Source organism: Mobula hypostoma, chromosome 4 (genome assembly GCF_963921235.1).
Source record: "Mobula hypostoma chromosome 4, sMobHyp1.1, whole genome shotgun sequence".
In the NCBI taxonomy this organism is placed as follows: Eukaryota; Metazoa; Chordata; class Chondrichthyes; order Myliobatiformes; family Myliobatidae; genus Mobula; species Mobula hypostoma.
The window spans coordinates 118,928,168-118,954,796 of NC_086100.1; the positions used below are offsets into that span (position 1 = coordinate 118,928,168).

General features: G+C 43.6%; 1 long non-coding RNA gene across 2 annotated transcripts in view; it reads right to left on the reverse strand.

Annotated features, from left to right (window-relative positions):
* The window catches only part of LOC134344901 (uncharacterized), a 133,450-nt gene that overhangs the window by 24,762 nt on the left and 82,059 nt on the right, over positions 1-26,629 (reverse strand). Inside the window, exon 3 of one of the 2 annotated variants that reach the window (XR_010017557.1) lies at positions 5,425-5,605. The exons of the other annotated variant lie outside the window; for it this stretch is intronic. This is a non-coding gene — a long non-coding RNA (uncharacterized LOC134344901). Of the gene's footprint in view, positions 1-5,424; positions 5,606-26,629 lie in introns of those variants that run through there. 2 annotated transcript variants of the gene reach the window in all.

Below are 26,629 nucleotides of genomic sequence, written 5' to 3' on the forward strand. Positions count from 1 at the left end.
CTGCCTTTAATCCCTTCAATTTATCTAACACCACTTCCCTACTAACATGTATTTCCCTCAGTTCCTCCATCTCACTGGACCCTCTGCCCCCTACTATTTCCGGAAAATTATATATGTCCTCCTTAGTGAAGACAGAACCAAAGTAATTATTCAATTGGTCTGCCATGTCCTTGCTCCCCATAATCAATTCACCTGTTTCTGTCTGCAGGGGACCTACATTTGCCTTAACCAATCTTTTTCTTTTCACATATCTATAAAAGCTTTTACAGTCAGTTTTTATGTTCCCTACCAGTTTTCTCTCATAATCTTTTTTCCCCTTCCTAATTAAGCCCTTTGTCCTCCTCTGCTGAACTCTGAATTTCTCCCAGTCCTCAGGTGAGCCACCTTTTCTGGCTAATTTGTATGCTTCTTCTTTGGAATTGATACTATCCCTAATTTCCCTTTTCAGCCACGGGTGCACTACCTTCCTTGATTTATTCTTTTGCCAAACTGGGATGAACAATTGTTGTAGTTCATCCATGCGATCTTTAAATGCTTGCCATTGCATATCCACCGTCAACCCTTTAAGTGTTATTTGCCAGTCTATCTTAGCTAATTCACGTCTCATACCTTCAAAGTTACCCTTCTTTAAGTTCAGAACCTTTGTTTCTGAATTAACTGTGTCACTCTCCATCTTAATTAAGAATTCCACCATATCATGGTCACTCTTACCCAAGGGGCCTCTCACAACAAGATTGCTAATTAACCCTTCCTCATTGCTCAATACCCAGTCTAGAATAGCCTGCTCTCTAGTTGGTTCCTCGACATGTTGGTTCAAAAAACCATCCCGCATACATTCCAAGAAATCCTCTTCCTCAGCACCCTTACCAATTTGGTTCACCCAATCTACATGTAGATTAAAGTCACCCATTATAACTGCTGTTCCTTTATTGCACACATTTCTAATTTCCTGTTTAATACCATCCCCAACCTCACTACTACTGTTAGGTGGCCTGTACACAACTCCCACCAGTGTTTTCTGCCTCTTAGTGTTATGCAGTTCTACCCATATCGATTCCACATCCTCCCAGCTTATGTCCTTCCTTTCTATTGTGTTAATCTCCTCTCTAACCAGCAATGCCACCCCACCTCCTTTTCTTTCATGTCTATCCCTCCTGAATATTGAATATCCCTGAATGTTGAGCTCCCATCCTTGGTCACCCTGGATCCATGTCTCTGTGATCCCAACTATATCATATTCATTAATAACAATCTGCACTTTTAATTCATCCACCTTATTACGAATGCTTCTTGCATTGACACACAAAGCCTTCAGGCGCTCTTTTACAACTCTCTTAGCCCTTATACAATTATGTTGAAAAGTGGCTCTTTTTGATGCTTGCCCTGGATTTGTCGGCCTGCCACTTTTACTTTTCACCTTACTACTTTTTGCTTCTACCCTCATTTTACACCCCTCTGTCTCTCTGCACTGGTTCCCATCCCCCTGTTGTGAACTAACCTCCTCTCGCCTAGCCTCTTTAATTTGATTCCCACCCCCCAACCATTCTAGTTTAAAGTCACCTCAGTAGCCCTCGCTAATCTCCCTGCCAGGATATTGGTCCCCCTAGGATTCAAGTGTAACCCGTCCTTTTTGTACAGGAAACGCGTTCGCCAAAAGAGGTCCCAATGATCCAAAAACTTGAATCCCTGCCCCCTGCTCCAATCCCTCAGCCACGCATTTATCCTCCTATTCATTGCATTCCTACTCTCACTGTCGCGTGGCACAGGCAGTAATCCCGAGATTACTACCTTTGTGGTCTTTTTTCCCAACTCCCTTCCTAGCTCCCTATATTCTCCTTTCAGGACCTCTTCCCTTTTCCTACCTATGTCATTGGTACCTATATGTACCACGACCTCTGGCTCCTCACGCTCCCACTTCAGGATATCTTGAACACAATCAGAAATATCCTGGACCCTGGCACCAGGGAGGCAAACTACCATCCGGGTCTCTGGACTGCATCCACAGAATTGCCTATCTGACCCCCTTACTATTGAGTCCCCTATTACAACTGTCCTCCTCTTCTTTTCCCTACCCTTCTGAGCTACAGGGCCGGACTCTGTGCTGGAGGCACGGCCACTGTCGCTTCCCCCGGGTAAGCTGTCTCCCACAACGGTACTCAAACAGGAGTACCACCGGGGTACTCTCTATTACCTGACTCTTCCCCTTCCCCCTCCTAACCGTGACCCACTGGTCTGCCTCCTTTGGCCCTGGTGTGACCACCTGCCTGTAACTCCTCTCTATCAACTCCTCACTCTCCCTGACCAGACGAAAGTCATCGAGCTGCAGCTCCAGTTCCCTAACGCGGTCCCTCAGGAGCTGCATCTCGGCACACCTGGCGCAGATGTGGACGTCCGGGAGGCCGGGAGACTCCAGGGCCTCCCGCATCTGGCACTGAGAACAACAAACTGCCCTCACACTCATACTGCCCCTCTCCTCAAATAACAACAAAAAAAAACAATACCAAACCTTCCTCGCCTCACCCGCTTCTGCCTAAGCCCAGTGAGCTGAAGCCCTTAAGCTTTCACTCGCTCCCGGCTCACTCCGCAGCCCACAAACTACGCTGCCCGCTATATGAGGCTCTGTTCCTTTTAAATCGGTGCGGTGGAAAAACTATTTGAGAGACTTCCAAAATCTAACTTAGCTATTACATAGCTAAAAGTGAATTTGGCCATGCTGAAGTGACTTACCTTGGTCTGTTGTGGGTCAAAGAAAATTAGCTCCTGTTCAAGCAAAAGTTCGGGCAATTTTGGAAATACCCATTCCAACTGGTAAGAAAACTCTCAGAAGATTCTTCGGTATGGTAGGATATTACAGAAAATTTTGTAAGAATTTTGCAAGTATTGCTCTTCCATTAACTAATCTCTTGAAGAAAAATGAAAAGTTTGTTTGGACAGAGTCTTGTCAGGAAGCATTTGATAAATTGTAAACTATAATATGTAGTCAACCTGTACTCAAATCTCCTGACTTTGAAAAACCATTTTTGTTAGCTATAGATGCTAGTGATGAAGCTGCAGGAGCAGTGTTACTTCAAAGAGATGATGGTGATGAAGTTGCTCGTCGGGTAGCTTATTTTTCTAAGAAATTTAATGCCCTTGAAGAAATTATTCAACAATAGAAAAGGAGTTATTATCCCTTGTTTTGGCTTTACAACATTTTGAAGTGTATGTTAGTACTACTCATAAACCACTCACAGTTTATACCAAACATAATCCGTTAGTGTTTTTGAGTAAGATGAAAAACAAAAATAGAAGATTATTAAATTGGAGTTTAATGTTACATGAGTACAATATTTTGATCTCTCATATTAAAGGTAAAGATAATGTGATCGCTGATTGTCTATCTAAATGTTAAATGTGCAATGAAAAATTTTTTATGGAGTGGTATTTTAACATTTGTAACACTCCTACTGTATATTAGTTTGTAAAGTACTGAAAGATAATACTGTGTATATTGTGTATGTTGTAAATTTTATACCTTTGTATTTTTTTGTGTAAATTGTTAATTGTTAAAATTTTGTTCCTTAAGAGACCAATTTTTGTTTTGGAGGGAGGTGTTACATACCTCAAGGAGATCTTGTGACTTTCTTGTGAGAATGATGTAATGGTCTTTTGGAGGTCACCTGATGTAATTTTCCTGCCGATGTGAGGTCACGTGATGACATGTTCACCGTGGGTATAAAAGGGAAGACTCCTGGTGACACAGTTAGTTTTTCAGCTGGAACGTTAGTCAGTGCCTCCGTTCCGTTGCGTATATGTTTTATGATGCAGTTTCATTTTTAAAACGGATTGTTACATTCTATTGTAAGGTACAATAGTGCTGGATTGGCAGTTTACCCATTTCTGCCAGATTTGTTGATGTACCTTTTCAGTAGGATTGGAGAGTGAAGACTTTATTGAAGTACAGGATATGAAGGATTAAGAGAAGTAGGGAATGTTCGTCAGTTTAACAAAGGATCGACCTTATTGAGTCTTTGTTGAAGATGTAGCAACCTGCATCGAAGATAACTCCTGCCGAAAGAGCAAGGAAGTTCACGCAGGATTTGCTCACCAGAAGAAAGGTCAGTTGTTTTAAGCCGTTTATTTCCTTTGTCGTGAATCCTTTTGGACAGAACCAGCAGGAAAGTCGCGTCTATGAAGAAATCCTTCTCCACAGAAGTCTTTCCCAATTGTATGTATAAATCTATTTACCATTTTAAGAACTGTATTTGACTTTACCGCTTTTAGAACTGTTTTTGCATTTATTGCTTTAAGAACCAGTACCGAGTGGCGATTTGTTGAATGGCCACATAGCGGTTAATTTCCTGTTAAGGTTTTCGTTTGTTTCTTTTATTGTTTATTTGTGTTTAATAAATGTTTAGTTGTTTTTATATAACCTGACTCGATTGATAATCATTGTTGCCAGTTTTGTAACACTAGAAACATCGAAACATAGAAAACCTACAGCATAATACAGGCCCTTCAGCCTGTACATAAAAGCTGTGCCGAACATGTCCTTACCTTAGAAATTACCTGGGGTTACCTAGAGCCCTCTATTTTTCTAAGCTCCATATACCTATCCAGGAGTCTCTTAAAAGACCCTGTCTTATCCGCCTCCACCACCACCGCTGGCAGCCCATTCCACGCACTCACCACTCTCTCCATAAAAAACTTACCCCTACATCTCCTCTGTACCTGCTTCTAAGCACCTTAAAACTATGCCCTCTCGTGCTTGCCATTTCAGCCCTGGGAAAAAGCCTCTGACTATCCACACGATCAATACCTCTCATCATCTTATACACTCTGTGCAATAATTATAACTAAAATTATTATCTATGATTATAAGTCATTGTACTTAATTTTAACAACAGATCTCAGTCATTATAATTGAACTCTGTGTAAAATTTGAAATGAATTGATTGTACATAATTATATCTGAGAAGACTATACTTTATTAACAATAAACAATGTCAATTATTACAACAATTCGCTGTGTATAATTTCAATAACCCAGCTCTGCATATAATGTTTGGACTGATTGCACTGTGTGCAATGATAAAACAAGCTTTCTGAGCATAATTTTAATAATTAAGCTCACTTTGCATAATAATTATCTCTGAACTCACTGCATATAATAATTATAACTGAGCTCTCTGCGTATACTTTTAATAACAAAGCTGATACAGTTTCATAATTGCAACTGAAACTTTATATGCAAATGAATGATTGCTGCTGGTTAATAATAAAACAGAAAGTGCCAGAAGCTGTAGCAGGGCAGGCCACATCTCTGCAAAGATCAACAAGCTGAAGATCCATAGTCAGAACTCAGGAAGAAAAGTTGGTTTTATGTTGACCAATTCAAAAGAGCTGAATGGAAGAGCAGAACTTGTTCAAGGATGCTACTGTTGGAAGAGAAGTTGCAGGAATTCAATAGCAAATGAAAACCCGAAAAATCTACATCTGCTACAAATCTGAAATAAAAACAAATGTAGCAGTTCGAAGAAGCTTGCAGACCAGCGTGGATACATTCTGGGAGAAGAGGTTGTGGTGGTGGCGGCGTACAGATACTTGGGTGTTCACCTCGACAAATCTGAAATAAAAACAGAAATTACTGGAAACACTCGACATGTCAGCCACTATCCCTGGAATAATGAACAATCTGTAGCGATGTGCTACACACAGCGCTAGAATAACCACACGGAGTCGGTGAGTTGGAGTTGCGACGAAAGAGGTTTATTCAAACTTCGCGGCCCGCTTTAAAGCCTTCCCGTTCCCGCCCTTTTTGCTGCCGGCCCTCTGCCTGCGCGCGCTGTTTCGTGAGCCGGTTCGTGGGTGTCAGAAAGTGGGTCGCCACATAACCCCCCCCCCCCAGAACCGGCGATACCTCCCCCAGTGTCCACAGTCTGGATCGGCTTCTGTTTGGGAGGTCTGCCCCTGCGCCGCGGTGCCTGAGCCTGGACCGGTTGCGCCAAGTCCACATGGGCCGGTTTGAGTCGGTCCACCGTGAATACTTCCTCTCTCCCCCCAATGTCCAGCACGAACGTGGACCCGTTGTTGCTGATCACCTTAAACGGCCCCTCGTAGGGCTGCTGTAGCGGTGCCCGGTGTCCGCCCCGTCGTACAAAAAGAAACTTACAGTTCTGCAGGTCTTTGGGTACGCAGGTCAGGCTCTGTCCGTGCTGTGAAGTGGGTATGGGGGCCAGGTTACCGAGCCTCTCCCGTAGTCTGTCCAGGACTGCTGCGGGTTCTTCCTCTTGCCCCCTTGGGGCTGTATGAACTCTCCTGGGACGACCAGGGGCGCGCCGTACACCAACTCGGCCGACGAGGTGTGTAGATCCTCTTTGGGCGCCGTACGGATTCCGAGCAGGACCCAGGGAAGTTCGTCCACCCAGTTAGGCCCCTCCAGGCGGGCCATGAGAGCCGATTTCAGGTGACGGTGGAAGCGCTCCACTAGTCCGTTCGACTGTGGGTGGTAGGCAGTTGTGTGGTGTAGCTGTGTTCCTAAAAGTCTGGCCATAGCCGACCACAGGCTGGAGGTGAACTGGGCGCCCCTGTCGGAGGTAATGTGGGCCGGTACCCCAAAGCGTGCTACCCAGGTTGCGATCAGTGCTCGGGCGCAGGATTCGGAGGTGGTGTCGCTGAGCGGGACTGCCTCTGGCCATCTGGTGAACCGGTCTATCATAGTTAGGAGGTACCGCGCTCCTCGTGACACTGGCAGGGGCCCCATGATATCCACATGGATGTGGTCGAACCTCCGGCGGGTGGGTTCGAACCGCTGCGGTGGAGCCTTGGTGTGCCGCTGCACCTTGGCCGTTTGGCACTGCATACACGTTTTGGCCCATTCACTGACCTGTTTACGAAGTCCATGCCACACGAACCTGTTGGAGACCAGCCGGACAGTTGTCCTGATGGAGGAGTGCGCTAAGTTGTGAATGGATTCGAACACCCGCCGGCGCCAGGCTGCTGGGACGACGGGGCGGGGTTGGCCGGTAGCTACGTCACATAGTAGGGTCCTCTCACCTGGGCCTACGGGGAGGTCTTGGAGCTGCAGACCGGAGACTGCAGTCCTGTAACTGGGGATCTCAGCGTCTGCCTGCTGTGCCTCTGCCAGCGCTGCATAGTCCACCCCCTGGGATAGGGCCTGTATGGTAGGTCTGGAAAGTGCGTCTGCCACGACATTGTTCTTTCCAGAGACATGCCGGATGTCCGTCGTGTACTCGGAGATGAAGGACAGATGTCGCTGCTGGTGGGACGACCAGGGGTCGGACACCTTAGTGAACGCAAAGGTAAGCGGTTTGTGGTCTGTGAACGCGGTGAAGGGCCTACCTTCTAAGAAGTACCTGAAATGCCGGATTGCCAGGTATAGTGCCAATAGCTCCCGGTCGAAAGCACTGTATTTGAGTTCGGGTGGTCGTAGGTGTTTGCTGAAGAACGCCAGGGGTTGCCAGCGACCCTCGATGAGTTGTTCCAGCACTCCACCGACTGCTGTGTTGGATGCGTCCACCGTGAGGGCAGTAGGAACGTCCGTTCTGGGGTGCACTAGCATCGCGGCGTTTGCCAAGGCTTCTTTGGTTTTAACGAAAGCGGTTGCGGCCTCTTCGTTCCAGGTAATGTCCTTGCCCTTACCCGACATTAGAGTGAACAAGGGGCGCATGGTTCGGGCTGCTGAGGGGAGGAAACGGTGGTAGAAATTCACCATACCCACGAATTCCTGCAAGCCTTTGATTGTGTTGGGTCGGGGGAAGTAGCGGACCGCGTCTACCTTGGCGGGCAGCGGGGTTGCCCCGTCTTTAGTAATCCTGTGGCCCAGGAAGTCGATGGTGTCGAGTCCGAACTGGCATTTGGCTGGATTGATTGTAAGGCCGAATTCACTCAGGCGGGAGTAGAGCTGGCGGAGGTGGGACAGATGCTCCTGCCGACTACTGCTGGCTATGAGGATGTCGTCCAAATAGATGAATGCAAAGTCCAGGTCGCGTCCCACCGCGTCCATTAGCCGCTGGAAAGTCTGTGCGGCATTCTTTAGACCAAACGGCATTCGGAGGAATTCGAAAAGGCCGAACGGGGTGATGAGTGCTGTTTTGGGGATGTCGTCCGGATGTACAGGGATTTGATGGTATCCCCGGACGAGGTCTACCTTGGAAAAGATCCTTGCGCCGTGTAGGTTTGCTGCGAAGTCTTGAATGTGCGGCACAGGGTAGCGGTCTGGCGTTGTAGCCTCGTTCAGTCTGCGGTAGTCACCGCATGGTCTCCAGCCCCCCGTTGCCTTGGGCACCATGTGAAGGGGGGAGGCCCATGGGCTGTCGGACCGTCGTATGATCCCCAATTCCTCCATCTTCTTGAACTCCTCCTTCGCCAGTCGGAGCTTGTCCGGGGGAAGCCGTCGAGCACGGGTGTGAAGGGGTGGTCCCTGGGTCGGGATGTGGTGCTGTACTCCGTGTCTGGGCATGGCTGCCGTGAACTGCGGTGTCAGTACTGATGGGAAATCCGCCAGGACCCTGGTGAATTCGTCGTCGGACAACGTGATGGAGTCCAGGTGTGGGGCTGGCAACTGTGCTTCACCCAGGGAGAACGTTTGAAAAGTCTTGGCGTGGACTAATCGCTTCCCTTGCAGGTTGACCAGCAGGCTGTGGGCTCGTAGAAAATCCGCCCCCAGGAGTGGTTGGGCCACGGCGGCCAGTGTGAAGTCCCACGTGAACCGGCTGGAGCTGAACTGTAGCCGCACCGTGCGGGTGCCGTAGGTTCGTATTGTGCTGCCATTAGCGGCCCTCAGGGTGGGTCCCGGTTCTCTGTTGCGGGTGTCGTAACTCGTTGGAGGTAAAACGCTGATCTCCGCTCCAGTGTCGACCAAAAAGCGGCGTCCCGACTGCTTGTCCCAGACGTACAGGAGGCTGTCCTGATGGCCAGCCGCCGTAGCGATCGGCAGCGGCTGGGCCTTGGCCTTTCCCGGGAATTTGCAGGGTGGTCTGCAGCGGCGGGCCTCCGTGCCCCACCGCTGGTGGTAGAAACACCATTGTTCGTTGGCTCCTCACTCCCGTCGCCGGGTTTTGTAGGCTCTGCTGCCGGGCCTGGTCTGGTCTGTCGTTGGGCACGCGGCTTGGTGATCTGTGCGACGGATGCCCCTCTCTCTTTCCTGGCATTCCACAGCACATCTGCTCGGGCCGCCACCTCCCGGGGGTTGCTGAAATCTGCGTCGGACAGCAGCAGGCATGTGTCCTCGGGCAGTTGCTCTAGGAACACCTGCTCAAACATGAGGCAGGGTTTGTGTCCTTCAGCCAGGGCCAGCATCTCGTTCATTAATGCTGACGGCGTCCTGTCTCCCAAGCCATCCAGGTGCAGTAAGCGGCGTGCTCGTTCACGCCGTGAGAGTCCAACAGTCCTTATGAGCAGGGCTTTGAATGCTGTGTATTTGCCGTCCTCCGGGGGCGACTGTATAAACTCCTCAACTTGTGCAGCAGTCTCCTGGTCGAGGGAGCTCAGCAGGTAGTAGTAGCGAGTGGACTCCGAGGTTATCTGCCGAATGTGGAATTGTGCTTCTGCTTGTTCGAACCATAAATGGGGTCGCAGCGTCCAGAAGCTTGGCAGTTTTAACGAAACTGCGTGAACAGATGCAGCGTCGGTCATCTCTGGTCCAAATATCGTTTGGGCCGTCCGGGTCACCAATTGTAGCGATGTGCTACACACAGCGCTACAATAACCACACGGAGTCGGTGAGTTGGAGTTGCGATGAAAGAGGTTTATTCAAACTTCGCGGCCCGCTTTAAAGCCTTCCCGTTCCCGCCCTTTTTGCCGCCGGCCCTCTGCCTGCGCGCGCTGTTTCATGAGCCGGTTCATGGGTGTCAGAAAGTGGGTCGCCACAAATCGGTATTTAAACTGTTCCCACATGTATATTTTTAATAGCTCCCTCCTTGCCTCTTCTTCTTTTGAAGTAAGGGAAAGCAGGAAACAGGAAAGTTCTTGTGGCAAAAGGGAGTAGGAGTGAGAGTCAGGGAATTGGATGTTAAAAGCAGAAGGATGGATATGAAATGGATTGAAAAGCACATGAGGCAAAAATTTAAATCCACAATGGAATAATCCAGCAAGGTATAATTGTAAGAAATGTGGTACTTAGAGACAAAGTAACAAAGAGGTTAAGTTACTGAGCTGTTATTGACCTGGAGGAATAATTTCAAATCCTATCGTGGCATCTGTGAAAAGTACAGTTAAATACAGAGATCTAAAATAAAAATCAATAAATGCTTTGGTCAAACTGTCAATAAACTCACCTTATCCATAAATAAGTGCCTGCAGACCCAAAGCAATGAAGCTATCTCTCACCTGGCCCTGTGAGACATCAGTATAAGGCAAAAGATGTTCTTGCCAGTAATAGCCTCACGTTGCAACATAATTTTAAAAAAAGATGACAAAGGTTATTTGTCCTATATTGAATTATATATGAACTCAAAGTCTGCAGAATCGAGACTTAGACAGGGCTGGTAAAGACCAGTTGATGTTGGACTGGTTAACTCCAGGGAGATGGTGTTCAAGGCCATGAAATGCAATGTTTACATTTACAGAGACAATTATATTGAAACAAAATGATGTGGGAAAGGGCATGAAACAAGGAATGTATGGCATCTATCTTGCAAAATACTCCACTGGGGTTATCTATGCTAACACAGGTCTGCAGGATAAAAATGGCAGGAGTGGATGAGATCGGAAACGGGAGTCGCAAAAAACCATGCAGTCACAAGAATAGAGCATTTGATAGGAAATACTGAACTCAAAGAATCCAGGAAAGCTGGGTTGGGATGGTGGTTGCAGGATTTACAGGCAAGAGAAGAAGGAGCCAATGGAAGCAGGTAAAGACCAGGTGATTAGTAAGCAGATTGGAACACATCACCACAGCCCTGGATGAGAAGGAGAGGCTAGGAAGTGAATATTTGCGTTATTTATGATTATGACAAACTGCAGCAACAACAATTTGCACTATACAGCACAATTAAGGTAATAAAATGTCCCAGAGGCCTTATATGAAGCAAAAACAAAACTTGCCATTGAACCAGCAAAGTTAAAACAAAATAGGATAAGTGATAAAATTCTTGGTTGAAGAGATCAGTTTTTTAAGAGAGCGTAGGAAGAGAGAGAAAAGAGAAGAGAGAGGAAATAGAGAGCGAAGAGAGAGAGGGGAGAGGGGAGAGAGGGGAGTGAGAGAGAGGGGAGAGAGGGGCGAGAGAGAGGCAAGAGAGAGAGGGAGAAAGAGGGGAGAGAGAGGGGTGAGAAGGAAGAGGAGAGAAAGGGGAGGGGCATAAAGAGAGGGGAGAGAAAGGGGAGGGGCATAAAGAGAGGGGAGAGAAAGGTGAGAAAGAGAGGGGAGAAAAGGGAGAGGGGTAAAGAGAGGGGAGAAAGAAGGGTGAGAGAGAGAGGAGAGGAAGGAGAGAGAGAGAAGAGAGTGGAGAGAGAAGAGAGTGAAGAGAGAGGAGAGAGAGGGTGGAGAGAGGGGAGAGTGAAGAGAGAAGAGAGAGAAGACAAAGGAGGAGGGAGGAGATAGGAGAGGGGAGAGAGAGGAAAGATAGGATGGTGACTGGAAAACAGAAATAAGAGTACTAAGCTTTGTATCAGCTCAGTTATATTAAATGTTATTTGGTAACTGGAAAGACATAACATACAGTACTGATGGAAAAGTCCTCGGCACTCTGTATTTATGTATCTGAGACATTTACACAGTGCTGTAAAGCAGGCGTATTCAGGTAATCAGAAGTGAAGAAGATTAGACAACTCAGGAGGGTAAATGGCTCGAGGAGATAAAATAATAGATAATGGCAGGTCCATGAAGGGGATTAGTATCTTAATGACCATTTTAAAATGGAGAAGCCCATGTAGCTCGGCAAGCAAAGCGATAGTGTGCAAGTTGGGATGCATACAGCAGAACTTTTGGATATATATTACTTTTATTCCTTATGAATATCATAGCCTCCATATATTGTACTTCACATGTTTAGAGGCAAGAAAGACATTATCTGAGGGTTTCTGCAGTGGATCAACTGAGGCTACCTGGTGTCGAACATTGGAATGGGCAATGTTACCAACTGCGCTACTAAAAGGGTTATCCAGACACCCACATAAGGGTGGAATGTTAGCTTAGTGGTTAGCACAATGCTTTACAGTACAGGCAACCTGACCCGGGTTCATATTCCCGCAGCTGCCTGTAAGGAGTTCGTACATTCTCCCCGTGACCACATGGATTTTCTCCAGAGGCCTCGGTTTCCTTCCATAATCCAAAGACGTACCTGTTGATAGGTTAATTGGTCATTGTAAATTGTCCTGTGATTAGGCCAGAATTAAATCAGGGGGTTGCTGGACGTTGTAGCACAAAGGGCCGAAAAGGCCTGTTCAACATTGTACGTCAGACAGTCAGTCAATCAATCAATCAACAGATAATCCTATTCCAGTATAAGAAATGCTGAATCATTTTATGGTACTGCAATAATTATTACTGTGAGAGGATATTAGCAAGTTGGAGGATACCCACATTGCAGACTTGTGAGAGGCTCTAAAATAAAGCTATGACAGTCCAAGAATACACAGGATTAGTAAGTTTGCAAATGATATTAAGATTGACGATGTTGTGAAGAGTGTAGAAGATTTCCAAAGGCCACAGTAGTATACGGCAAACAAAAAGAAAGTCTGCAGATGCTGGAAATCCAAAGCAACACACCCAAAATGCTGGAGGCACTCAGCAGGTCAGGCAGCATCTCTGGACATGAATAAACAGTTGATGTTTCGGGCTGAGACTCTTCTTCAGGACAGAGACAGAAGGGATGCCAAAATAAAAAAATATAGGGGTTGGGGAAGGAGGCTAGCTGGAAGCTGATAGGTAAAGCCAGGTGGGTGGGAAAGGTCAAGGGTTGGAGAAGAAGTAATCTGATAGGAGCGGAGAGTGAACCATTTATCAATAAGTATAGACAATATATAGACCGTATATAGATCAGTTGCACATTTGGGCAGAAAAATGGTAGATTTCAGCCTGAACAATTGTGAGGTGTTGCAGTTTGTGAGATCAAATATAAAGGGACAGTGCACAGTTAATTGCAGAGCCTTTAATGGTGTTGATGTACAGAGGGATCTTGCAGCCCAACTCCTCAGCTCCCTGAAAGTGGTTGCACAAAGTGAAAAGATATTAAAGACTTATTAGGCAAGATATTGAGTTCAAGGGTATGGAAGCGCATTACAGCTTTATAAAATTCTGGTTAGACTGCACTATTCTTCCTTGATAGTTCTTCCATTATAGCAGGATATTGAGGATTTAGAGAGACGTAGAGGATGTTTACCAGCATATTTCCTGATTAGAGGGCATGTTTTATGAAGAGAGATTGGACAAACTTAGGTTGTTTTTTCTGCGGATGTGAAGGCTAAGGGGAGAAATGATTGAAGTGTATAAGATTATGAGGAATGTAGACAGCCAGTATCTTTTCCCCAAGGTTGAAATGTCTAACACTAGAGATTCAAAGTGCATTTATTATCCGGTATGTATACAGGATTCATCTCTGAGATTTTCCTGCAGTCAGCCACAAAACTAAGAAACTGTTCAAGAAAACATCAAACAAAAGAATAAATTGGGCAAACAGCAAAAAGCAAGCGGAAAACACACAGAACATCAAACATTTAAGGTGAGAGGGGATAGGCTTAAGGGGCCAGCTTTACACAGAGAGCGTTGGGTGCCTGGGATGTGTTGCCGTGGTATTAGTGGAGGCAAATATGAAAGCGATGTTTGAGAGGCTGACTATGTGGAGGATGCAGGGATATGGTAGCGTAGGCAGAAAGTTTAGTATCGAGAGTTTTTAATAAATATTTTCATTAGTTAACCCCAACATCATGGGCTGAGTGGCCTTTTTCTGTTCTGCGCTGGTCTATGTTCTATGTTTATTAAATTGCATAACCTTGACTTTTGTACTGATAGAACAGGTGAAGTCGCCTCAGCATTTGGATTTTGAGTAAATAGCTGCCAAATGAGTGGAAGTCGTCAAAGGAGGATTTTTTTTCCTCAACATGAAGTTGGCAATTCCTGAGAAAAAGGGGAAAACAAAAAAGAAGATGCTGTATTTTCTGGTTGATCACAGAAACAAGGAGCTTGGAACCATCAGTTCTGCCAATGAGTTACCAGAAGATAATTGGTATCTTCTAGTTTTTTAGTAGATGCTGGATGAGTGTGGAGATATCCCACATATTAACCGAATTGAAATTGCTATTTGAAAATTATAACTTTGGAGATCTCGGGGACTCATTAATCTAAAGCAGGACTGTGTGCATAATTCAAGATGAAAGACAGAGGCAGTAATTGTTGAGTGAAATATTGAGAGCACATGAAGCATTACAAATCTCAGAGCCGTCCAAAGTTAATTTGAAGAGCTTGATAATAAATGACATAACTATCTTCACTTAGTCAAACAGAAACAGAGAAGGGGAGAACTACATCAGTTTAAGATATGCAAATATTGCGGAAGTCTGCATGAAAAACAGTAAATGAAATACCCTTTTCTAGGAAGGAATGCAATAAATGCAAAATAGATTAAATATTTTCATCCCAGAGCAAGTCCAAGGGAATTGATAAAGAAAGCAAGCCAGTTCAGAGTAACAGCCTGTTCTCACAAGTGTCTGAGGGAGATTATAATGAGATCAAAGTCATACCATTGAAAAGAAATTCAACAACAGAACAGAGGAATCCAAAATCATAGCTATGAAATTCATGAAAAGCTAAAGATGCTGGAAATCTGAAGTACAAACATTAAATACTCAACATAGACACAAGAGGTACTGCAGATGCTGGACATCTAGAGCAATACACACAATGTGCTGGAGGAGCTCAGCAGGTCAGGCAGCATCTATGGATAGGAATAACTAGTCAATGTTTCAGACTGAGACCCTTCATCAGAATCCACTAAAAACATTCAGCAGGTCAGGCAGCATCTATGGATAGGAATAACTAGTCAATGTTTCAGACTGAGACCCTTCATCAGAATCCACTAAAAACATTCAGCAGGTCAGGCAGCATCTATGGATAGGAATAACTAGTCAATGTTTCAGACTGAGACCCTTCATCAGAATCCACTAAAAACATTCAGCAGGTCAGGCAACATCTATGAGAAGAGGCAGAAGATCCCCACATCAGAAGTGAGAAAGAGAACAGTCTGTACAACTTGGTTTTAAGTTGCAGGGAGGATGGCAGAGGGATGAATTGGACATAGGGAGTATTTTTGATTGCTTCATCTTATCTAAAATTTTATTTATGCCATTTGTGAATATATATGCATAAACAAGCAGTCCAATAAATCATTGAGCCTGCATTATGACAGAAGAGGTGACACTAAAATGTTGACAGCACAGATAAGGGTCTTGAAGCAGTAGTTAGACAATATTTTCAACCAATAATGAAAGAATGCTGAACTGTGTGCCAGAAGGAATCCTGGTGAAGCTGAAATCAAAACAGTTTAATTAAGCAGAAAACCTTCAAACACTCAGAAAACACAGAATATATAAAATTACTGAGAAAAGTCTCTAGTCCAAAGCCATATCCAAAACACAGAAAACCTGGGTTACATTGAGCACACCGGCAGGCCTTTCCCTCTGCAGCAGCAGAGAAATTTCCCAGCAACCTAAAGACAGTCTCCCCTCTCCATAGCAGAATTATGCCACCAGCGATCTAAAGACAGTCTCCCCTCTCCATAGCAGAATGATGCCACCAGCGATCTAAAGACAGTCTCCCCTCTCCATAGCAACCTGGCGATGAGCCGATTCTATGCTAGTCCCACTAACTGCAGGATTGTAGGAGAAAATGGAACATCGGATCAGCTGTCAGAGGGCTCTGTATTTGACAAACCTCCACCTCCCCTCCCCTCCCCTTCCGCCTCCCTCCCTCCCCCCCACTCTCTCTCTCTCCCTCCCTCTAGTCAGTGCTAAACGTACTGCTGCTGGTGTGAAGGGATCACAGGCTGCAATGAATAACAGTCGGTTCAGGCTTTGATAGAATCGAAGGCTGCAGCTGCTGGTGGGGTCGCTCCATATGTTTGTGGATCTTACAGTTAAATATAGCTGATCACAGATGAAAGCGGCTACCGCGGATTTTAGAGGCAGCTTCAGCATCCTTAGTCGATGAATTGAAGAGAAGATCAGATTATCTGAGTGAGGATGAAAAACTTCTTTAGGTACATAGTCCATAACTGTGGGATAAGTTCTATATCAATGTCTGAAGTGGCCCCATTCCACAGAAGAGATTTTATATCCTCACACAGATGATCAAGGTCAGTATTTGCTATCAATCACAATTGCCCCACGAGTTTCCTGAAAACAGTATCACTAGCATTCACCAATCAACAATTTCCATCATTCAGGACACTAGCCTTACACACAAATATTGGGAGTGGTGAGCAAAACCAAGATGGGCATTGGCGAGAAAGTAACTAGAGAATGAGTGTTGCCTAATTGCACTTCCCACCGCGTAGTCTGCCTGGATGGTAATAAGCCAAATTGGATCTGTCCTGCTTTAGAGAACACGACATATCTGGGCAATTTTCCACATTGTCAAGTAAACACCAGTGAATGAGAATGACCTGGATATAAGCTGATAAAGTCCTGATGCAGAAGTCCCATGAGAATGTCTAATACCATTACTTTTGTGTCATACCTCAAAATGGCCACCAGAGGGAGGAAGAGATGACAAGGCCAACCCCATTAGGCTAATTATTCAATGTTCAATGTTATCACCTGTGCCTTGTTTGTATCCCTGTATAAGTTCCTTGTCCCTGTTTTTTTTTCAGTCTTGGAATCATCTTTTGTAAGTCAAGTCTTTGTTTGTAGGAATCTCTAGTTAATTTTTTGGCACCCTCTTAAGAAGTCCAGTAAAGCCTTGTTGTTTTTTTTTTGTTCTAGTTTTGTGTGACCTGTCTCTGTAATGGGGTTCACCACTATTCCCTCACTATGTGAGGGAAGTTAAAACTGAAATTATCCAGTCAGCTGTGACACTTTGCTAAGCTCCCTATTAAAATGGCTGAAAACTAACTTCTGTGGTTCCAAGAGGAAACCAAGATAGGTGTTTTACACAGCATATCTGGCTGAACGTAGCTGTCAATATTTTGCCCTTCCATTTAGTATTTATGTGCTTGATCCTGCCATCATTGAGGGTAGGATGATCTTTACACCTCCTCCTCTATAAGTTGGTTAATTGCCCATCATCATTCACAAGACTTGGCAGGACTGCACAGTTTTGATCTGATCCATTAGTTGTTGGACCATCTATTGGGTTTTCTTGGTATTTGATGTGCAGGCAGTCCTGAGCTCTATGACTCAGACAATTCTGTGAAATGCCACAGGTTTGCAGGCACTGAGCTCTCTGCTTTTCTTATTCCAATTATGCTTTAATATTAGACTTCCCTGTGACTCCAGAGGTTAGGTAACCTCCTTCCATTAGTTTCTTGGCAATTATAGCCACAACGAAGAGGAATAAGTAATGGACAGCTTTACACTTTATAAATGAGTTGAAATCACTTGTGTATCCACATACCCAGGTTCTTCTGCTCCTCCACCATCTAAAGCAGCAAATCCTTATTGTGCATTGCCTTGCTTCATTTTTGCTAATAAAATGCATCACATTTCTTTCTATTAATCTTTATCACAAACCACTTTTCATTCACTGTACTATTCAATTTTGCATCATACACAAATTTAGAGGGTGTAATTTGCATCCCCAAGACTTTAGATTTTTTTAAAAAGCAATGGTGTAACATTAATCACAAAGTAACACTTCCTCCCATCTGAAAAACAATCATTCATGGTCCTTTGATGTCTGTTATTTAGGTATATCCACTTTGTAAATGTCCTTTTTATGCCGTGAATTTCAACTTCACTGATCAAATGGCTCCTTGTCAAAAGTCTTCCAGAAATCTGTGTATATCACATTGACTGTAGTACCAATAGCATCTCCACCAGTTATCTCATCTACAAGTTCAATCAACTTATCAAATCTACGTTGGTCTGCCTTAGTTAATCAGCTGTTTATTCAGCTTGAAAGACTTCTCAATACTGAGGTAAAACTGACTGGTTCATAGTTCCTGACTGCTCTCGCTTACTGTTCTGAACAAAGGAGAAATATTTACCATTCTCTGGAGTTCTGACACTATCCAAAGAGTATAGAAAAATAATGATTTTCTCATACAGTTTCCTCAAAGTAGAATGCATCCCGCCTCGACCTGGTGACATGCCTACTGTAATACAGCCAAATAGTGTATTACCTCCATGTTATTAATGTTTGATATATCTGGTTTCTCAATGATAGTTCACACTTCATTGCTTTGGAAGCACCTTCTTCTGTGGTACAAAGTATTCATTTTGTACCTTCACTGTGCCCTGTGCAAGTTCCAGTTTTGTTCTTAAGAGTCCCATTCTTCTAAATTCTACCTTTAGCATTCATATGCCTGTAAGAACATTTCTAGATCCCTACCTATGCTGACAACTAAACTTTTCTCATACTCTATCATTGCCTTTTCAATGTTCACTATCCCTCTGATTCTTTTGTTACCAGCTGTATTCGTATGATATTCACAGCCTGATACTCGTATACAAGAATCCTTTATATAACTGAAAGATCACACGGAGTTGGTGTTTGAAATAATGGGTGATTTATTAAAAACTGTAGTGCACCAGGAGACCAGGCAAAACTGATCTACTGGAGCATGCACTTGGTAGAACTTTCACATTCTCATTTGATGAGATTACCAGCAAAACTACATTTTGATAACAGAACAAAAGCTACAGGAAGATTTAATTAAGTACCAGGTCCTGATTACAGAGTAAAATGACTGTCCACAGGTCTAACAGTAATCCAATTTTCTATTACAACAAAGGGTGGACACTGTAACATAATTAACAAAACTCCTGAACCTTGGACATCATCACTGCTGTACTCTATGTATCTTCTTCGAGGCTTTGTCTGTGATTCTCTGTTACTACATTAACAAAATCCACATCCCTGGTTACCAATTATCAACCCTCACTATTCTTTCCCCAACAACGAACTGCAAAGGGAAAAAATGCCCATCAGGAAGAATAGTCCAGCTGTGTCTTTCTAGTGAAGTTAAAAAAGAAGTATAATAACAAATACATTATAATATTGACAAAAAATACAATGATCTTGGAGATTGAGAAAATGTCGAATTTCAGTAAAAGGAGGCCAGGCCATTGGTAAGCAAAGGGAGAGTGGAATAAAAAGGTAATCTTCCAGGAAGAACATTCTGTAATATATTCAACAGAAATGTGAAAAGAAATGCCAGCGACATTTACTGAGGTCCCTTTATAGACAGACACAAAAAAATAGTATTGGGAATAATGAAATGGCAAAGAAAATGAACATTACTTTGTATCCATCTTCATGGACGAGGATACACACAACTTGGACATAGTGCAAAACTAATGGCTTGGCATGAAGGAGAAATTGGCATTAATAAGAAAATATTACTGAAGAAATTAAAGGGAATAGATAAATCCCCAGGATGTGATGACCTAAATATCGGGACTTGGAAAGACGTGGTTATAGTTGCCATCTTGTAGAATTCTAGAAAGTCTCCCACAAAGTGGGTGGTAACAAGTGTAATCCTGGCATTTATGAAAGGATGGAGAGAACAGACAGGGAACTCTCGACCGGTTGGCCTGGCATCAGCAGTAGGGAGAATGCTGAAGTCTGTCACTAAAGAAATAGCAATTCAGAAAGTAATATTAGGATGGTGGTGAATCAATAGATTTATGGAGGTGAAATCATGTTATTGTTTTTAAATTCATCAGGTAGGAGAGACACGGGTAAACAATTTGATTTTGTTGTATTTGAGTTTACAGAATGCCTTCAATAAAGTTTCATATTAAAAAATATTAAACAAAGTTAGAGTACATTGTAGTGGAGCCCTGCAGCTCGCTGAGGAGTGTTGAGCAGAGGTTTCTTTCTGTAGAGATTTCTCCAGCACCTGTATTTACTAATCGTTATCTTAACTAGAGCCATTAAGCCCTTGTGTTTTCAGTTTAATCCTGTCAAGTTCACTGCGAAGGGCACGGCTTTTCTGACATTCTATGGTTATTTAAAGATTACTCTCGTTTAGTGCCTTAGCGGAGTCATTGTTTTGTCTCGCGATGCCACTCCGTAGGTCTTCCAAGGCTCTGTTGGTACTCTTATGTCTAACCTCTTGTTTCCATCTCTTCATGGGGAATCTGCTGCCCTCTACCCCTGAGGTCGTGCCATTGTCAGCGTGACTGAGGCCTGCTGTTCCTCTGCACTTGGGTCCAGTCCTGCAGTGCGCACCATGTCATGGACTGATGATTAGTTAACAAGCAGAAACATAAAGCAGGAATAAATGAGTCTGTTTTGTGTTGGGAGGCTATGCTTAGTGTGCTCCTGCAGGGATTGGTGCTTGATTCCCAGCGGTTCATTATGTATTGCTGAAGGGATCAAGTGAAATAGATCGAAGTTTACTGTTGATGCAATGCAAGGTGGCAGTGTGGACCGTCAGAAAGTTGCAGAGGGGCTTCAGAAGGATGATGGCAATTTAAGTCAAAGGCCAAAGCTATGACCAATAGAATATAAAGTGGAAAATGTCAGCTTACCCACTTTGGTGAGAAAATGGAAAAGTGGATTTTTTTCAAAATAAAGGAAGATTGAAAGGTATTAGAGTTGCGAGGTGCCTGGATGTCACAAATCACTGCAAGTTAACCCATGAGTACAGCAAACAATAGGGAAAACAAATGATATGTAATGTTTATGGCTGGAAGAATGGAATACAATATTCTAGATGCTATCTCAACAAGACCCTGTACAATTGGAGCAAGTTGCCTCTGTGCTCCTGTACATTTAGAATATTGAAGTTGGGTCTGCTCTCACTACCTCAGGAAAGAACTGATAGAAAGGGTTCACCAGATTGATTCCTCAGAAGTTCATTGTTTTGTCTGAGGAGAGATTATGTAGACAAGATCTGTTCCCAGAGAACATTGAAGAATGGTAGTCACCATTTTCATATTTCCCTTTCTTGCTTCGTTTGACCCTGGGTAAGATTAATCCACTTTTAAATCTACCAAAGCCTTTGACATTTCTGATCTTGCTGTGTTTACCCCATCCAATATTTAGACATTTCTCCTTAATTGGCATTAATAAAGACAGCCACAAAATATTCATTATAAACCCTGTGAACGTCTTCCATCTCCACATGCAATTCACTTCAATGGTGATATTTTGCTTGTAGCTGTCAACATCAGTAGAAGTTACTTCTTGTAGATACTGTTGGCTCTGTATCTACAAAACCTATAATCTAAAGCTTAACCACAGTGATTCATTTTCTACAAGCAGTGAGGACAGAAAATGATAACTCCTGAAATTTTCCAACTTGCTTAGAATTTTCACATTGAAAAAAAAATCACAACTCGCTAGCCTTGTGCCAATGGTAAAGTGGAAACACTAAGTCACCAAGTAATTTCTCATTGCAATTTACTACTCATTCCAAAGAAAAATCATGGAAAAAGAAACTTAACAATTTCTGATAAAACTACAGACTAACACCACAATCAATGACAGGAATACTGCCAGCTACACTGAGCATTTACGCACACATACCCTCTAATGATGGCCTATATGAATGTCAAAGCCAAGGAAAACAGCGTGAAAGCAAATTAAAAAAAACATGAAATTAAAATCTATGCCATTTCCATCTTTTAAAGCACAATTTCTACACAAGCAAGGAAACAATTCTATACAATGTGCAGCCATTTGAAGTATGTCCATAACCCCAGCATTGTGTGATTCATAAAGCATCACATGAAATGTATCATTGTTCAAGGCTTAAAACACTACATCATGTCAGTGAATCCAGAACAGATATCCTCAAAAAGATGCTGAACAATTTCTGCTTGTACAGCTACCTCATAGCCGAAGCCTCCAATATTATCTATCAAGCTGGTGGAGATACCCTACGCATTAGAGAGAGGTTACAGCAAAGTTTTACAGCATCTAAGAAAAATCTCAATATTTATTTTATTTACTATGGGGGCATTTGAGGACAGATTATATTCTCCACATATAGTTCTGAGAATTCAGTATCTCAAGTTTGATAATAAAGAAGACAGCCATTGCTTACATTGTGCTGGAGTGAGTTTATTTAATTAATCACAGACACAAGGGTCAAATAGTCACAGTTTAGAAAAACTGTAGAAAATTGGTCATCTTGCTTATTGCAAAATGCAGCATGTACTGGATATTGAAATCTGGATAACAAAACAGAGTTGTGTACATTAACTGTCAGCAAAGAAATAGGTAATTGGTTATGTAATTACAGTCAGAGATGTGTCTTTAAAGAACAAAGATTCTCTGTGAATAGTGTACACCTGCAAATATGATAAAAAAGACAACCCTTCCCCAAAGGGTTGTTAGATACAAAGCAAACACTGAAAAGCAGAGACATGAAAATCAATTTCCTGTGAATCCTAGCAGTCTACATTCTAAGAAAAAAAAATGACTTACCTCCCCATAGCTTTGTTAGAATAATCCAATACTTGTCTCACTGATCAGCTCTTTCCCTATTGGGTTGCTATTTCCTTAAAATATCCCTCAGACTGTGTCTCAACTTCGTTCTATATTTCAACATACTTCTGAGTTAAGGAAGTGCAGTGGAGTAAGACAGAGGTTTGATGAGGCAGGAGGGATTATTGTACTTGTGAACTTCCAATAGCAAATAGATACCACATCACAAAATACACCAGCAAGTAAAACTAAAGGAGATAAAAGCAACTGGAGATGTAATTAACTGGAGCAGGGAGACCTTTTAGTAAAATTAAAACTTTAGTCATGAAGCACATCTGGACTCTCTGGACATCAAAGATGCATACATCAGGATGTTCTTCATTGACTACAGCTCAGCATTTAATAGGTCCCAATAGGTACATATAATGTCAGAGAAATGTATACAATATACATCCTGAAATTCTTTTTCTTTAATACTATTATCCCCTCAGGACTAATCAATAAGCTTCAGGACCTAGGCCTCAGTACCTCCTGGTACAACTGAATCCTCACCTCCCTCATTTGCAGACACTAGTTATTTTGGATTGACAACAACATCTCCTCCACAATCTCCTTCAGCACAGGTGCGCTACAAGGCTGTGTGCTTAGACCCCCTGCTCCACTTACTTTATACTTATGAATGTGAGGCTAAGCACAGCTCTGATGCCATACTTAAGTTTACTGATGACACCACTGTCGCTGGCCGAATCAAAGGTAGTGACAAATCAGCATATAGGAGAGAGATCCAGCTGAGTAGTGCCACAACAACAACCTCTCACTCATTGTCAGCGAGAGCAAGGAGCTATTTATTGACTTCAGAATGGGGAAATCGTAGGTCCTTGAGCCAGTCCTGATCGGGGGATCAGAGATGGAGAGGGTGAGCAACTTTAAATTCCTCAGTGTCATCATTTCAGAGGAGCTGTCCTGGGTCCAGCACGTAAGGGAAATTACGATGAAAGCACGGCAGCGCTTCTACTTCCTTTGAAGTTTGCCAAGATTTGGCATATCGTCTAAAATTTTGACAAACTTCTATAGATGTGTGGTGGAGAGGATATTGACTGGTTGCATCACGGCCTGATATGGAAACACCAATGCCCTTCTACAGAAAATCCTACAAAAAGTAGTGGACATGGCCCAGTCCATTGCAGGTAAAGTCCACCCCATCATTGAGCACATCTTCACAGAGCTCAAAAAGGCAACAAATATACCAGTAGCTAAGAAGATTAGTGTGAGTGCCTTAATGACTATCACTGAGTAGCACTTACATCTACGGTGAAGAAACGCTTTCAGAGGTTGGTCATGACCAGAATGAACTCCTGCCTCAGCAAGGACCTGGATCCACTGCAATTTGCCTACCAATCTCAATGGCTCTTCACCCAGCCTTAGATCATCTGGACAATACAAACACCTATGTTAGGATGCTGTTTATCAACTATAGCAGCATCATTCCCACAGTCCTGATCAATAAGTTACAGAACCTGGAACTCAGTAGCACCCTCTGCAATTGGATCCTCGACTACCTAACCAGAGGACCACGATCTGTGTGGATTGGTGATAATATCTCCTCCTCACTGATGATCAACACTGGCGCATCTCAGGGTTGTGTGCCTAGCCCACAGTTCTACTCCCTCTATACCCATGATCATAAGGCTAGGTATAGCTCAAACACCATCTATAAATTTGCATATGATACAACCAATGTTAACAGAATCTCAGATGGAGATGAGAGGGCATACAGGAGCAAGATATATCAGCTAGTTACGTGGTGTCACATCAACAACCTTGCACTCTATGTCAGTAAGACGAAAGAGCTGGTTGAAGACTTCAGGAATAGTAAGATGAGGGAACAGGAACCAATTCTCAAAGAGGGATCAGAAATGGAGAAAGTGAGCAATTTCAAGTTCCTGGGTGTCAAAATCTTGGAGCATCTAACCTGGTCCCATCATATTGATGCAGCTATAAAGAAGACAAGACAGCAGCTATATTTCATTAAAAGTTTGAGGAGATTTGGTTTGTCACCTAAAACACTCGAAAACCTCTATATATGTACCATGGAGAGCGTTCAGCACAGGACCGAAAGAAGTTACAGAAAGTTGTAAAATTAGTCAGCTCCATCTTGGTTACAAGCCTCCATAGTATCTAAGACATCTTCAAGGAGTGGTTCATCAGAAAGGTGATATCCATTATTAAGGACCCCCATCACCCAGGACATGCCCTCTTCTCACTGTTACCATCAGTGATTCTGTAACAGCTTCTTCCCCTCTGCCATACAATTCCTAAATGAACATTGAAGCCATGAACACTTTTTAAAAATATATATTACTTCTGTTTTTGTGCTATTTTAATCTATTCAATACACATATGTATACCTACTGTAATTAACATAGAACACAGAACATAGAACAGTACAGCACAGTACAGGCCTTTCAGCCCACAATGTTGTGCCGACCTTCAAACCCTGCCTCCCATATAAGTCCCCACCTTAAATTCCTCCATATACCTGTCTCGTAGTCTCTTAAACTTCACTAGTGTATCTGCCTCCACCACTGACTCAGGCAGTGCATTCCACGCACCAACCACTCTTTGAGTAAAAACCCTTCCTCTAATATCCCCCTTGAACTTCCCATCGGTTACCTTAAAACCATGTCCCCTCGTACTGAGCAGTGGGGAAGAGGCACTGGCTATCCACTCTATCTATTCCTCTTATTATCTTGTACACCTCTATCATGTCTGCTCTCATCCTCCTTCTCTCCAAAAAGTAAAGCCCTAGCTTCCTTAATCTCTGATCATAATGCATACTCTCTAAACCAGGCATCATCTTGGTAAATCTCCTCTTTATTCTTTCCAATGCTTCTACATTCTTCCTATAGTGAGGCGACACGAACTGGACACAGTACTCCAAGTGTGGCCTAACCAGAGTTTTATAGAGCTGCATCATTACATCTCGACTCTTAAACTCTATCCCTCGACTTATGAAAGCTAACATCCAATAAGCTTTCTTAACTACCCTATCCACCTGTGAGACAACTTTCAGGGATCTGTGGACAGGTACCCCCAGATCCCTCTGCTCCTCCACACTACCAGGTATCCTGCTATTTACTTTGTACTCTGCCTTGGAGTTTGTCCTTCCAAAGTGTACCACCTCACACTTTTCCGGGTTGAACTCCATCTGCCACTTCTCAGCCCACTTCTGCATCCTATCAATGTCTCTCTGCAATCTTTGACAATTCTCTACACTATCTACAACACCACCAACTTTTGTGTCGTCTGCAAACTTGCCAACCCACTCTTCTACCCCAACATCCAGGTTATTAATAAAAATCACGAAAAGTAGAGGTCCCAGAACAGATCCTTGTGGGACACCACTAGTCACAATCCTCCAATCCCAATGTACTCGATCCACCACGACCCTCTGCCTTCTGCAGGCAAGCCAATTCTGAATCTACCTGGCCAAACTTCCTTGGATCCCATGCCTTCTGACTTTCTGAATAAGCCTACCGTGTGGAACCTTGTCAAATGCCTTACTAGAATCCATATAGATCACATCCACTGCACTATCCTCATCTATATGCCTGGTCACCTCCTCAAAGAACTCTATCAGGCTTGTTAGACACGATCTGTCCTTCACAAAGCCATGCGGACTGTCCCTGATCAGACCATGATTCTCTAAATGCCCAAAGATCCTACCTCTAAGAATCTTTTCCAACAGCTTTCCCACCACAGACATAAGGCTCACTGGTCTATAATTACCCGGACTATCCCTACTACCTTTTTTGAACAAGGGGACAACATTCGCCTCCCCGCAATCCTCCGGTACCATTCCCGTGGACAACGCGGACATAAAGATCCTAGACAGAGGCTCAGTAATCTCTTCCCTTGCCTCATGGAGCAGCCTGGGGAATATTCCGTCAGGCCCCAGGGACTTATCCTTCCTAATGTATTTTAACAACTGCAACACCTCCTCTCCCTTAATATCAACAGAACATCAACCTCACTCACATTGTCCTCACCTTCATCAAGTTCTCTCTCATTGGTGAATACCGAAGAGAGGTATTC